Source organism: Triturus cristatus, chromosome 5_2, assembly GCF_964204655.1.
Source record: "Triturus cristatus chromosome 5_2, aTriCri1.1, whole genome shotgun sequence".
In the NCBI taxonomy this organism is placed as follows: domain Eukaryota; kingdom Metazoa; phylum Chordata; class Amphibia; order Caudata; family Salamandridae; genus Triturus; species Triturus cristatus.
This window is the reverse complement of record NC_140588.1, coordinates 838,815,325-838,828,116: the sequence shown is the minus strand read 5'-3', so window position 1 is coordinate 838,828,116 and position 12,792 is coordinate 838,815,325. Positions and strand designations below refer to the sequence as shown.

At 41.7% G+C, this 12,792-nt stretch overlaps 1 long non-coding RNA gene across 1 annotated transcript in view; it reads left to right on the top strand.

Annotated features, from left to right (window-relative positions):
* Positions 1-322: 322 nt before the first annotated feature.
* Positions 323-12,792, top strand: part of LOC146829327 (uncharacterized) — a 134,676-nt gene continuing 122,206 nt past the window's right edge. Inside the window, exons 1-2 of the long non-coding RNA XR_014961956.1 lie at positions 323-375; positions 5,902-6,310. This is a non-coding gene — a long non-coding RNA (uncharacterized LOC146829327). The remainder of the gene's footprint in view (positions 376-5,901; positions 6,311-12,792) is intronic.

Genomic DNA, 12,792 nt, shown 5'->3' with positions numbered 1-12,792 from the left:
ACAGAGAAGATGCCAAATAAGATAAGCAGTCTTTTAAAAGTTGTAACGTCTTTGCTTAGTGATTTATCACATTTTCCTGCGAACTTGGCCAAGTATTTAGTTGAATGTGCTGACAGAAGTTATTCCATACGAAAGTGCAAGATGTATGCCAGAAACTTACTTTTGTTGTTTATGTAGCCAGCCGGTTACTCACTGTTTCTGCATGCCTTTTGTTTCCTCTCTGCAGCGTGGGAAGCCTTTGTTCGTAGCTCCGGAAGAAAGCTTGTGCTGTTTCCTGGACTACGAGGGAAGGATTAAAGGACCGGACCGGAACCTTCAAGTCACTCGGGAGCTGATCTGAATCGTGGAGGAGGGAGCCTGGATCTCTGCCCTCAGGTAAGTTGAAGACGCAACGAGCGTAAGCGCTTGTGGAAGCATGTCTGGGGCTTAAATAGGATTGCTGAAGGGTGGGGTTGGCACAAGGAGGAACCGGTGTTACACGTGCTTGCAAATATCCGATTTCACCTGCCCAAGAACGTGACCTGCAACTGCCGGTTTGGAGCATGTCTTAAAAAACGTGCATAATAAGAAAAGAGCGAGCGGAATCAAATATCATGACAATGAACCTAAATATGAACACGTGTTGCTTACAGAATGTCATCACGAGTACTTAGCTTTAATAAACAAGCATTGGCTAATACATTGGGAAAAAATAATGTAAAACCAAGACACATTCAACATTGTACCAAAACCATCTTGCTTTCTTAAGATTCTTCTAAATGAGTTTGAGCATGATTCTGAGCCTGATTGTTACAACAGACTGTAACAGTCGCTCCCCTCAAAGACCGCCCCACCGGACGAGGCTTGAGGGGGAAACGTAAGTAAAATTGTCTCAATAATCGTGGCGCATGAACGAATGATGCTGGTTCCCATGAATTTTCAGTAGCATCAAACCCTTCCATGCTATCAAATAGTACAGTTTACCTTGCATTCTTTTTGCATCTAAAATTTTTTGTACTTCATATTCCAAATGTCCATCGACATGAATGGGAGGGGGTGGAGGTTCTGGTCTAGTTTGTGAATCATAGGGTTTCAATAAAGATACATGGAAAGCAGGATGTACAGGATATTCTTGAGGTAAGTCCAATCTAACTGTTACTGGATTGATTAACTTATTTACAACAAATGGTCCTATGTATTTTGGTAGCAATTTTCTTGATCCTGTTAATTTTAAGTTTTTTGTTGAAAGCCATACCTTATCTACTACTTGATATTGTGGAGTATCTACTCTATGTTTATCTGCTTGTCTTTTCATGGATACTTTGTACTTGTTTAAATGTTTCATAGCCTTCTCTTGTATGTTTAATAGTGTAGAAAGCCGCTCCGTGACTCCTGGAGTTAAAGAGGGGATCACTGAAACGGGTAACGCTTGTGGATGATACCCTTGTAAAAAATAAAATGGAGTACACTTTGTTGCGGAATGTACGTTATTATTATAAACAAATTCTGCAACAGGTAATACCTTATCCCAGTCAGTGGTAAATTCTGCCATCAAGCAACGTAAAGTTTGCAATAAGGTTTGATTTACCCTTTCTGTCTGGCCATCCGTTTCTGGGTGAAAGGCTGTTGAAAGAGCTATTTCCATTTTTAGGCTTTTTCCTAAATTTGTCCAGAATTTAGAGGTAAATTGACTCCCTCTGTCCGAAAGGATCCTGGTTGGTAAACCATGTAACCTCACAATTTCTTTAATAAAAACATCCGTCAGTTCTGCAGCGGTAGGGAGTTTCACCAAGGGAATGAAGTGTGCCATTTTTGACAAATAATCTACCACCACTAAAATAGTTGTATAAGTGTTAGCCTTAGGTAAATTGACTATGAAGTCCAAACTGATTGTATGCCAGGGACTCGGAGGAGTTGGCAATGGTTGCAATAACCCCATAGGCGCTTTGTGTACAGTTTTATTTCTTGCACAAATTGGACAGGACTTGACATATGCTTTAATGTCTGCAATCATTGAAGACCACCAGAAATGCTTTTTACAATTTTCCAAGGTTTTTTGTGAACCTGGATGACCTGCTAAAATTGAATCATGATGCCATGTCAAAATCTTTTCTTGTAAACATTTAGTTGGTACATATAACAAGGAGTTATGATACAATAAACCATCTTGTATAGTATTATGGGGATTTTTTAACCACTCTTGAATCTTCAGTTTCAAATGTTCCTCTCTAACTTGTTTTAAAAAATCTTGTTGTAGAATTGGTGCCACAATTCTTTGTGGAGGAATTATGGGGGGACCTGTTTCTTTCTTCAAATCTGCGGTGTACCCAAATCTAGATAAGACATCTGACTGAATTTGTTGTGCTCCTGGTCGATATGTTATAACAAAATCAAAGGCACTGAAAAAGTTTAACCAACGCATCTGTCTGGGAGTCAATGCTCTTACTGAACTAAAAAACTGCAAATTCTTGTGATCACTAAATATAGTGACGGGAAATTTCGTGCCCATTAAATGATGTCTCCATTCTGTAAAGGCTAATTTTATTGCCAAGAGCTCCCTCTCGGCCACGGTATAGTTTTGCTCAGCTGGCAACAGTTTTTTAGAATAAAAAGCTACGGGATGTAGTTGTCCATCTTGAATATCTCTTTGAGAGAGCACAGCCCCCACCGCCACCTGTGAAGCATCTGCCTCTACAAAGAATGGAAGATCTGGATCTGGGTGTTTTAACAAAGGTGCTGAGGTGAATTTTTCTTTGAGTGACTCAAATGCCTGAGCTGTTTGTTCTGACCATATGAACCTCTGTCCCTTGTGCAGCAATTTGGTTAAGGGTACAACAGTTTCAGCAAAACGAGGAATAAAACGCCGATAAAAATTGGCAAAACCCAAAACCTTTTGTACTTCTTTAACTGTTGTGGGTTCTGGCCAATCTCTAATGGCATTTACCTTTTTTACATCCATCATTATTCCTGTTGGAGATAAACAATACCCAAGGAAATCAACTGTGTTTGTATTAAAGATACATTTTTCAAGCTTGGCGAATAAATGATTTGTTAGCAATTTCTGTAATACTGCCCTAACTTGATGTACATGTTCTTCCTTAGTTTTTGAATAGATAAGTATATCATCAATATATACAATTACACATACATCAAGAAATTCATGCAACACCTCATTGATGAAAAATTGAAATGCTGCAGGCGCATTACATAAACCAAATGGCATCACAGTGTATTCAAATAATCCAAATTTAGTTTTAAAAGCTGTTTTCCACTCATCATTTTCTTTTCCTCTAACAAGATGGTATGCACCTCTCAAATCAAGTTTTGTGTAAATAGTGGAATGACGTAATTGGTCTAAAAGAACAGGTATCAGAGGCAACGGGTATTTATTTTTAATTGTGGCCTTGTTCAATCCGCGATAGTCAATGCAAGCGCGGAGACTTCCATCTGGTTTAGGAATGAAAAATAGGGGCGAGGATACTGGAGAGGTGGAATGTCTTATAAATCCTGACGCCAGTAAATCATCAAGGTACGTCCTTAAATACTTTGTTTCTTCTTCCGTGAGAGCATACACTCTAGTGTTAGGCAAAGTGGCTCCGGGTATTAGATCAATACGACAGTCGTATGACCTGTGTGGTGGCAAAGAGCCAGCCTTTACAGGGTCGAACACATCTTTGAATTCTTGATACTCAACTGGTAGACTAGCAACCTGTGTCTGTGTAGTTGCACAGTGTAAAATTGTCATAGATTCATTGAGAGCTTCTTGGTAACAAGATTCTCGACAAAACGTGGAATCTAAAGTTACCGTTCGTAAGGTCCAATTAATTCTAGGGTTATGTAGAGTTAACCATGGTACTCCTAAAATTAACCCGAATGTAGGTGTATCGATTAAATCAAAGCCTATCTTCTCAGTATGACCATTCTGACATACCATAACCAGTGGAGTAGTTTTCTTGGTTATCATTCCTGAAGATAAAGCTGACCCATCTACTGCACAAACTGACTCAGGTTGAGTCTTCCACTCAGTGGGTATCTGTAACTCTTCTGCCATCTTAATGTCCATGAAATTCCCAGTAGCTCCGCAATCTAATAAGACTGGAACGGAGTGTCGCACATGAGCACTAATGATGAGAACTACCTGTATTACAAAATGTCGAGGTATTCTTGGTACCAAATTAGTGGAAATATTGGAGGTCAACAAAGATTCTCCACTCGTACAAGAGACCCCCCTCCTTGACGAGTTTCTTAGTTTTCCTGCTCTGTAGGGTTCGTGGCTACAGAATTAACTTTCTTTGCCCCTTTTGGTTTTGTAGGGCACTCTTTTGCATAATGCCCAGATTTGGCACAATATAAACAGAGGTTTAATTTTCTCCTTCTATCCTTTTCCTCTGCTGATAAAGGCCCTTTAATGGTCCCAATCTGCATAGGTTCAGACTCTGACAATTTAGTATCAATTTCTTTCCTATCACTTTTTGATACAGAAAACCTTGGTTCAAATCGTGTTTTATCACCCTTTCTTTCTCCTAATCGATGGTCTAATTTTACTACTAAGTCCACAAAGTCTGAATATTCCTCTGGAAGATCCACAATATGAGCCAAAGCATCTTTCAGCTCATCACGCAAACCTCTATAAAACAAGGATCTGCGTTTTTCCTCTGGCCACTGGGTTTCTGTCAGAAGTCTATTAAACATGGTTACATACGTTAACAAATCTTGTTTACCTTGTTTTAGATTTAGTAACTCATTGTCACTGGCTTGTACATACGTGTGTTTTGCAAACAATTTGGTCATGGTATTTTTAAACAGAGGCCAATTGTGTAGAATGGGATCGTCTCGATCAATATAGGGTATGGACCAGTTTGCTGCCGTGCCTCCCAAATAGGAAAGCACAAAAGCCACCTTAGTTGCATCATTGGGAAACAATTGTGGTTTACATATAAAATGTAATTGGCATTGGCTAAGAAACACATTAAACTTACTAGAATCGCCAAAAAAGCGTTCTGGGGCTGCCAAAGGAACAACATTAGGAACAGCTACCGTTACTTGTACTGGCGCAGGATTAGAATCTGAACTCATGACTACCTTAGAGGCTTTAGACTTAGTACCAAAACCCGAAGAATCCGTATGTTGGGACAAAACAGGATTTCCCCACAAGGAATCTCTAGGTTTGTAACGAAGGACTTCCTGCCTTAAGACTGTATTCTCGTGCTTTAATGTATTAATTTCCAATTGCATTTTTTGTAACATCTCCGATATGGATTGATTTCTTAAAACATCATCTGCAAGTGCGTGCGCCATTTCTTGGCCATCAATTCTCTCCGTATCAGAATCCATATCTCTCAAGGAGAACCTTATTGTTGTGATGGCTTACGCTTCTGTTGACCTTCACTCACCTGAAAGGCAGGACGTTCAACTTGAGAGATGTGTAGATTGTTCTCGACTTCCCCCAAGAACTTCCTTTGGGCGCAACTGGATTTTATAAACACAGCTTACCCAAATTAAATCCTTAAGGGAAGGGGGAATAGGGACAAAATAATAAACAGAAAAAAACACTGCCAGTCGCAGCTTGCTTCTACTTTCCTGTCTGCCTTTCTTCAGGAAATATCTCTAATTTTTAAAACAAACAACAGAAAAAGATATTAGCATTAATAATTAAGGATCAACAACAATTGTGTAAAATGTCTGATCACAAAATGTGTACCTTTGATTTTCTCAGGCTTTTTAGTTGTCACCTGAATAACATTAAATATCGTGGTTCTGCAATGATAAATAAAACAGATGCTTAATTGTCTTGTGAAGCTTCCTTTCTAAAGCAATGCTGAATTACGATTTTTTCCAGTAACTTTCACTTACAAATAAACTGTCCGGAGATGCCCAAAAGAACTCTGTTTCTGATAAAGTCTAAATGTCTGTTCTTTACAGTTCCTAGAACCTTGAATGAGGAGATCGCGATGCAACAGAGAAGATGCCAAATAAGATAAGCAGTCTTTTAAAAGTTGTAACGTCTTTGCTTAGTGATTTATCACATTTTCCTGCGAACTTGGCCAAGTATTTAGTTGAATGTGCTGACAGAAGTTATTCCATACGAAAGTGCAAGATGTATGCCAGAAACTTACTTTTGTTGTTTATGTAGCCAGCCGGTTACTCACTGTTTCTGCATGCCTTTTGTTTCCTCTCTGCAGCGTGGGAAGCCTTTGTTCGTAGCTCCGGAAGAAAGCTTGTGCTGTTTCCTGGACTACGAGGGAAGGATTAAAGGACCGGACCGGAACCTTCAAGTCACTCGGGAGCTGATCTGAATCGTGGAGGAGGGAGCCTGGATCTCTGCCCTCAGGTAAGTTGAAGACGCAACGAGCGTAAGCGCTTGTGGAAGCATGTCTGGGGCTTAAATAGGATTGCTGAAGGGTGGGGTTGGCACAAGGAGGAACCGGTGTTACACGTGCTTGCAAATATCCGATTTCACCTGCCCAAGAACGTGACCTGCAACTGCCGGTTTGGAGCATGTCTTAAAAAACGTGCATAATAAGAAAAGAGCGAGCGGAATCAAATATCATGACAATGAACCTAAATATGAACACGTGTTGCTTACAGAATGTCATCACGAGTACTTAGCTTTAATAAACAAGCATTGGCTAATACATTGGGAAAAAATAATGTAAAACCAAGACACATTCAACATTGTACCAAAACCATCTTGCTTTGTTAAGATTCTTCTAAATGAGTTTGAGCATGATTCTGAGCCTGATTGTTACAACAGACTGTAACACCGCCATACTTTCCCTTCTGTATGTATACATTTATGACACATATTCCTTCATATCGAGGGACGGTCTTCTGTATTAGGACCCTACAACCTAATGCCCAATCACATAAAAGCTTTAACTTATCGATTTTCCTTGCTATCTGTGAAGAGATCAACGTTATTTGGCCCCCGGATGGTCTCCCGAATTTTTTTTTCTTTGCTGCGTTGGACTGTTGGATAAATCCTTCCAAAGCTTGTGATTCTAGGGTATCATCACACAGCCAAGTCTCTTGTCTTGTAAACATACAATATCATTACTCCTTATAAGTTTAACAAAATCTGTGTTTACACTTATTTTCTTGAGACCATTTATGTTCCATGAAATGGCTGATAGGCTGTGTGACGTCCCAGTATCCTAATCTATTTCGCTCAGAGAACCCTCCTCATCGTCAACCCTAAAATCTGGGGATGCTATGTGGTTGTATCTATTTCCTATTAATAGGTCTGTTTCATAGCTCACGGATCCGCTCTCTGTTATAGTTATTGCAAGATCCTGCTTCCTATTCCAATTTGAATTAATTAGTCTTATCTGCCGTAGACCTAAGCCCACATGCTTCGTCAAGAAGTTCTGTCCCTGTATTTCCTCCTTTCTTACCAGTCTAATTCCCTCCCTTTGCAGCTCAGTTTTGGCTTTTTCTACAGCATTTGTCACCATGGCTGAGTGAAAGAGTACTTTAGTCACCTCTCTCCCTTTATTACTTGTGACAAACCCCACTTCTTTAAGATCCTCTGTGCCAATGCTACTGAGACTTATGCATTTAGCCATTGAGAAGAGAAGTTGGGATCGGTTTAGAGGGTTTAGTTTCCTTACTCTTTTCCCGCCTTTAGCATCCCTATACGGTTCTAAGAAGATCCATAAGTCTGGGGAGCAGTCTTGTCCTGTACCATACAAATCCCCCTTAATACTGGATTCTTTTTCCTTTATTTTATATTCACCCTTATCTTTCCCTAAGGGAACCTGGCTACCATTTAGGTTTCCTGGTCCCCCCTGCATCATCAATCTCCCTTTTATTCTTTCCCCTTCTTTCATCTCCATCTCCCTTGATATTAGAGCCGAATCGCTTTTACCTTTCTTTGGTTTTTCTAACTTTGTATGGTTTCTTTCACCTTCTACCTGAGTCTTTACTTTCCTCGTTTTTAAATTTTGCATTTTTTCCCTTTCTTTAACTTTAAGTTCTTTCTTTCCTCCATCCTTCACTCTCTTATTCCTTACATGGAGGTTAGTTAGGTGTCTTTTAGTACGGGCTACCTCACCCCCTCCTAACCTCGGGATTCCGCTTGCATTGTATCTCCTTTCCCCCCATTTCTTTACAATCATTGGCTGACGAGATATATATACAGAGGGTTCCTCATTCTTTGAATTTGGGATGCTCAACCCCACTTCCTCCTTCTTTTTACCATCTATCCCCTCCTGGACTCCATCAATCGGGCTCGCTAAGGCGGGCATTAAACCTCTAATCTGAGTCAGCTCGCCCAGCATACCCTTAGACTGCTCTCCTTGTATTTTTAAAAGATTATTATTCAATACCGAGACCTCTAGTAGGCCTTGCAGGGTTTTTTGCAGGACCCACATAACCTCAAGCATGGCGGTACTTGAAGTTCCTGTAAACTCAAGCCCACACAGTGGGGAGCGCGATAAATCATTCTCTATACCAAGAGAATAGTCATCTCCCCCCTTCTCATTTGGATGGGTCATTGAGTCATTGAAGTCTTTTGAGCTTAGCTCAATACTGCAGATAGTTATTTCTTTGCCTCCGTCCTCTATTTCCCACTCAAGAGGCCACTGAGTCATTTTCGGTGAAGAAGACAACCGTGGGTTTAAGGAGGCCTCAGATAAATTAAGTACAATCTGATTTGTGGAAATTAAAACCTCCTTGCCCACTATTCCAGAGATTGAATTATCCATGGCCCTTGACTCCTTCTCCATCACATCCTCCCCCTCAAAGTGTCTTCCAAGGAAGTCTTTAATTGAATTTGATACTGATGCGCCACCTTTTGCTGTTTTTAGGTTTCCTGGCTTAGGAGTTAGGGTCAGAGATTGTGCATTTCTCGTCCATCGCTTTTTCCTTTCGATTGGGTCACTTGCCACCCCCCTTCGATTGTTTACTCCATTTTCTTCCCCGGGCTCTGCAAGGTTCACCTCGATATCCTTCTCAGTCTTTTTCCCTGTTTTTGTAGTCTTACGAGCTCTCGCTTTGGTCTGAGCTTTTGCCGGTGCCATTTTCTTTTCTCTAACTTTGACTTTACTCTCCCCCGGCTGGGTTAGAATTACCAGGATATCTGGCTCGTTGGGTACAGGCCTCCTCTGGGGGTATACAGTCTCTTGTTCCAGCACTAGATTTAAATTAAATTATGTAGCATATGGCAATCATCGTTGATTAAATATTAGTTAATTTAAACCCAAAAGGATAGCCTTTAAATCTTTAAACCACTACAGATTGCCAGCATAAAATATCTGTTATTCAGCACTTACCTCTATTCCCACGGTTTTCCCCTGCACACATTTCAGCCCCTTATTTCCACCTGCGCTTGTGTATCTTGTCCGATGCAGTCTCCTGCATTGCTCAGCTATGCTCTGCTGATTTTCGGCTGCTCTCCTGTTGTCCTTTATTTAAAAACGCAGAATACAAAGTTCTGCCCACTAAAAACCTGCAGCGCCACTTATCATCTTGCCGGTCCGAGACAGTATCAAATTCTGCCTCTCGGCGCACGGGCCTGTCCCTTCCATGCCTGTTTAACCAGAGATTTTTCTTTAACACGCCTATGCTCCGATACACTAGCCGGCGGAAAGCACTACTCAACACGGCGTAGGTCGGCGTTTGCCAGTGGTTTCCCTCACGGCTTCCCTCGCGGTGATGTGTTGGCGCGTCACACTTGGAGGCGGAGGTGGATGCGGAAGCTTGGGGGAGGCGCGAGGCGCGAGTGTGCAGTGTGCAGGTTAACCGGGAAACAGAGCATAAGCACAGTCAGGCTGCGTTAGTTGTTTGTTGCCGCAGTAATGTACATCTAAATTTGAACTGCTCCTCGCTCGCCTCCCACGCACGCACGCGCTTCTGGAGGCGACACGCCAATGTTGCAGCACTACATAGAGACATATGTTTTCAAGATGAGGACTTTTACTTGGATAGTATGTATCCAAAATGTTTGTTTTAACAATATATGTGCTTTCCAGTTAATTTAATGCTAAATATTCAATTTCTTGTATAGATTTAAGTACTCGATTTTGTGTTGCAACAAGACCTAGACTAACCCAAATAATTCCTCTTGACCTTGAATATAAACTTGCAGAGGACAACCGATCCAAACATTCATAGGATCCAATCTCTCGATGGGACAGCATCTTCAAACTAAAGCTGTACAATTTCTTACTAATCCTCTTCTCGTGGGAAATGTCTTCCCACATTTCTTTCAACTCCGTCTCTTCTGATTTTGTTATGTATGACGTTACATACCGAGCAACAGCAATGGAATTACCCACAACATACTGGATATCCATATTAGCATTCCACATTGACAAAATTACTGGATTATAATCAATAATATCTGGAGCTCAATGGCTGTATCCCAGCCATTGAGCTCTGGATCGGTTTTGTCCAAGAACGGGCATACAGTGCATCACCACATAGCCCGGACTGAAGTCTGTCACTGCATCGCTTATATCTCTACGTTAAGATCCCTTTTCACAGCGTCAATCCTACTCCCCCAAGATCCGCCAATTGCAGCCAATCACAGGCTCCATCCGTGCCTCCATTCTCTCTGTAACCCCGCCCATATTTTACGAGGCACTATAAAATTCAGGCTTGTATTATACCCGTCCTGATGATGATGCTAGTATTGTGTTAAAAGGATCGAAACTTCGTCAACTTGTTTAAACAGCATGCACATTAATCCAATGTGATAAAACAAGTGCATTAACAGTTTTTTCCAAGATTGCCCCAGTTATCCGTATTTTCCACAAGCTACCTTTGTCTTGCCTCAAATGTTTCTGTCCAAATGTAATCGTTTTTTGTTTGTGTAGGATGCAGGATTGTGTCCCACTGTATTGATGTGCTCCTATTTGTTTTTGCATTTATAATTCAATAAATTGATTGTCTGGCTGGACATCATCAACATAGCACTGATTCAAGTCTATATTTATCACATCATTATTGTTTCTTTTAAGGACCATTGTTTTCGTATTGTATTAGTACCTGGGTCATTGCATGAGTACATGGGTAGTGACTGTATGATTAGAGTACTGCAAGGAGAGTACATGGTGAATTTATAAGTGCTTGGGTTTTGGCGGAGTGATTAGATAAGTACATGGTGCTTGCTGGCTGATTGGAGGAATGCATGGGTAGTGACAAGGAGATGGCTGGACTGCATCAGTAGTGCTCAGGGGATTGTAGCAGTGCATGTGTTAGTGCCTGGGTAATTGCATGAGTACATGGGTACTGACTGGAGGATCGGAGTTCTGAAAGGAGAGTGCATGGTAAATTTATAAGTGCTTGGGTTTTGGTGGAGTGATTGGAAAAGTACAGGGCGCTGGCTGGTTGGAGGAGTGCCTGGGAAGTGACAGGGGGATTGCTGGACTGCATGGGTACTAAATGGGTATTTGGAGGAGTAAATCAGTAGTGTGCAGGTGGTTAGACGTCTGCATTGGAAGTGTACAGGTGATTGTATCAGTGCACATGTTAGTGCCTGTGTCATTGCATGAGTACATGGGTAGTGACTGGATGATAACAGTACTGTAAGGAAAGTGCATGGTGAATTTATAAGTGCTTGGGTTTTGGCGGAGTGATTGGAAAAGTACAGGGCGCTGGCTGGTTGGAGGAGTGCCTGGGAAGTGACCGGGGGATTGCTGGAGTGCATGGGTACTACCTGGGTAATTGAAGGTGTGCATGAGCAATGTCTAGGCAGTTAGAGGATTGTATGGAAAGTGCACAGGTGATTTAGGCAGTGCATGTGTTAGTGTCTGGGTTATTGCATGAGTACATGGGTAGTGATTACTTGATTAGAGTACTGCAAGGAGAGTGCATGGTGAATTTATAAGTGCTTGGGTTTTGGCGGAGTGATTGGATAAGTACATGGTGATGGATGTGTGATTGAAGGAGTGCATGTGAAGTGACAGGGGGATTACTAGACTGCATGGGTACTACCTGGATATTTGGAGGACTAAATCAGTAGTGTGTAGGTGGTTAGAGGTCTGCATGTGATGTGCACAGGTGATCGTAGCAGTGCACGTGTTTGTGCCTGGGTCATTGCATGAGTACATGGGTAGTGACCAGATGATTAGAGTACTGCAAGGAGAGAGCATGCTGAATTTATAAGTGCTTGGGTTTTGGGGAGTGATTGGATAAGTACATGGTGCTCGCTGGGTGATTGGAGGAGTGCATGGACTTTATCAGTAGTGCTCAGAGGATTGTAGCAGTGCATGTATTAGTGCCTGGGTCATTGCATGAGTACATGGTTACTGACTAGATGATAAGAGTACTGCAAGGAGAGAGCATGCTGAATTTATAAGTGCTTGGGTATTGGTGGAGTGTTTGGATAAGTACATGGTGATGGATGTGTGATTGGAGGAGTGCATGTGAAGTGACAGGGGGATTGCTGGACTGCATGGGTACTACCTGGGTATTTGGAGCAGTAAGTCAGTAGTGTGCAGGTGGTTAGAGGTCTGGGAAGTGCACAGGTATATTTAGCAGTGCACGTGTTAGTGCGTGGGTCATTGCATGAGTACATGGGTAGTGACTGGATGATTACAGTACTGTAAGGAAAGTGCATGGTAACTTTATAAGTGCTTGGGTTTTGGAGGAGTGATTGAATACATACATGGTGCTGGCTGGGTCATTGTAGGAGTGCATGGGAAGTGACATGAGGATTGTTGGAGTGCATGGGTACTACCTGGGTAATTGAAGGTGTGAATGAGCAGTGTCTAGGCAGTTAGAGGATTGTATGGGAAGTGCACAGGTGATTGTAGCAGTGCATGTGTTAGTGCCTGGGTCATTGTATGAGTAGATGGGTAGTGACTGGAT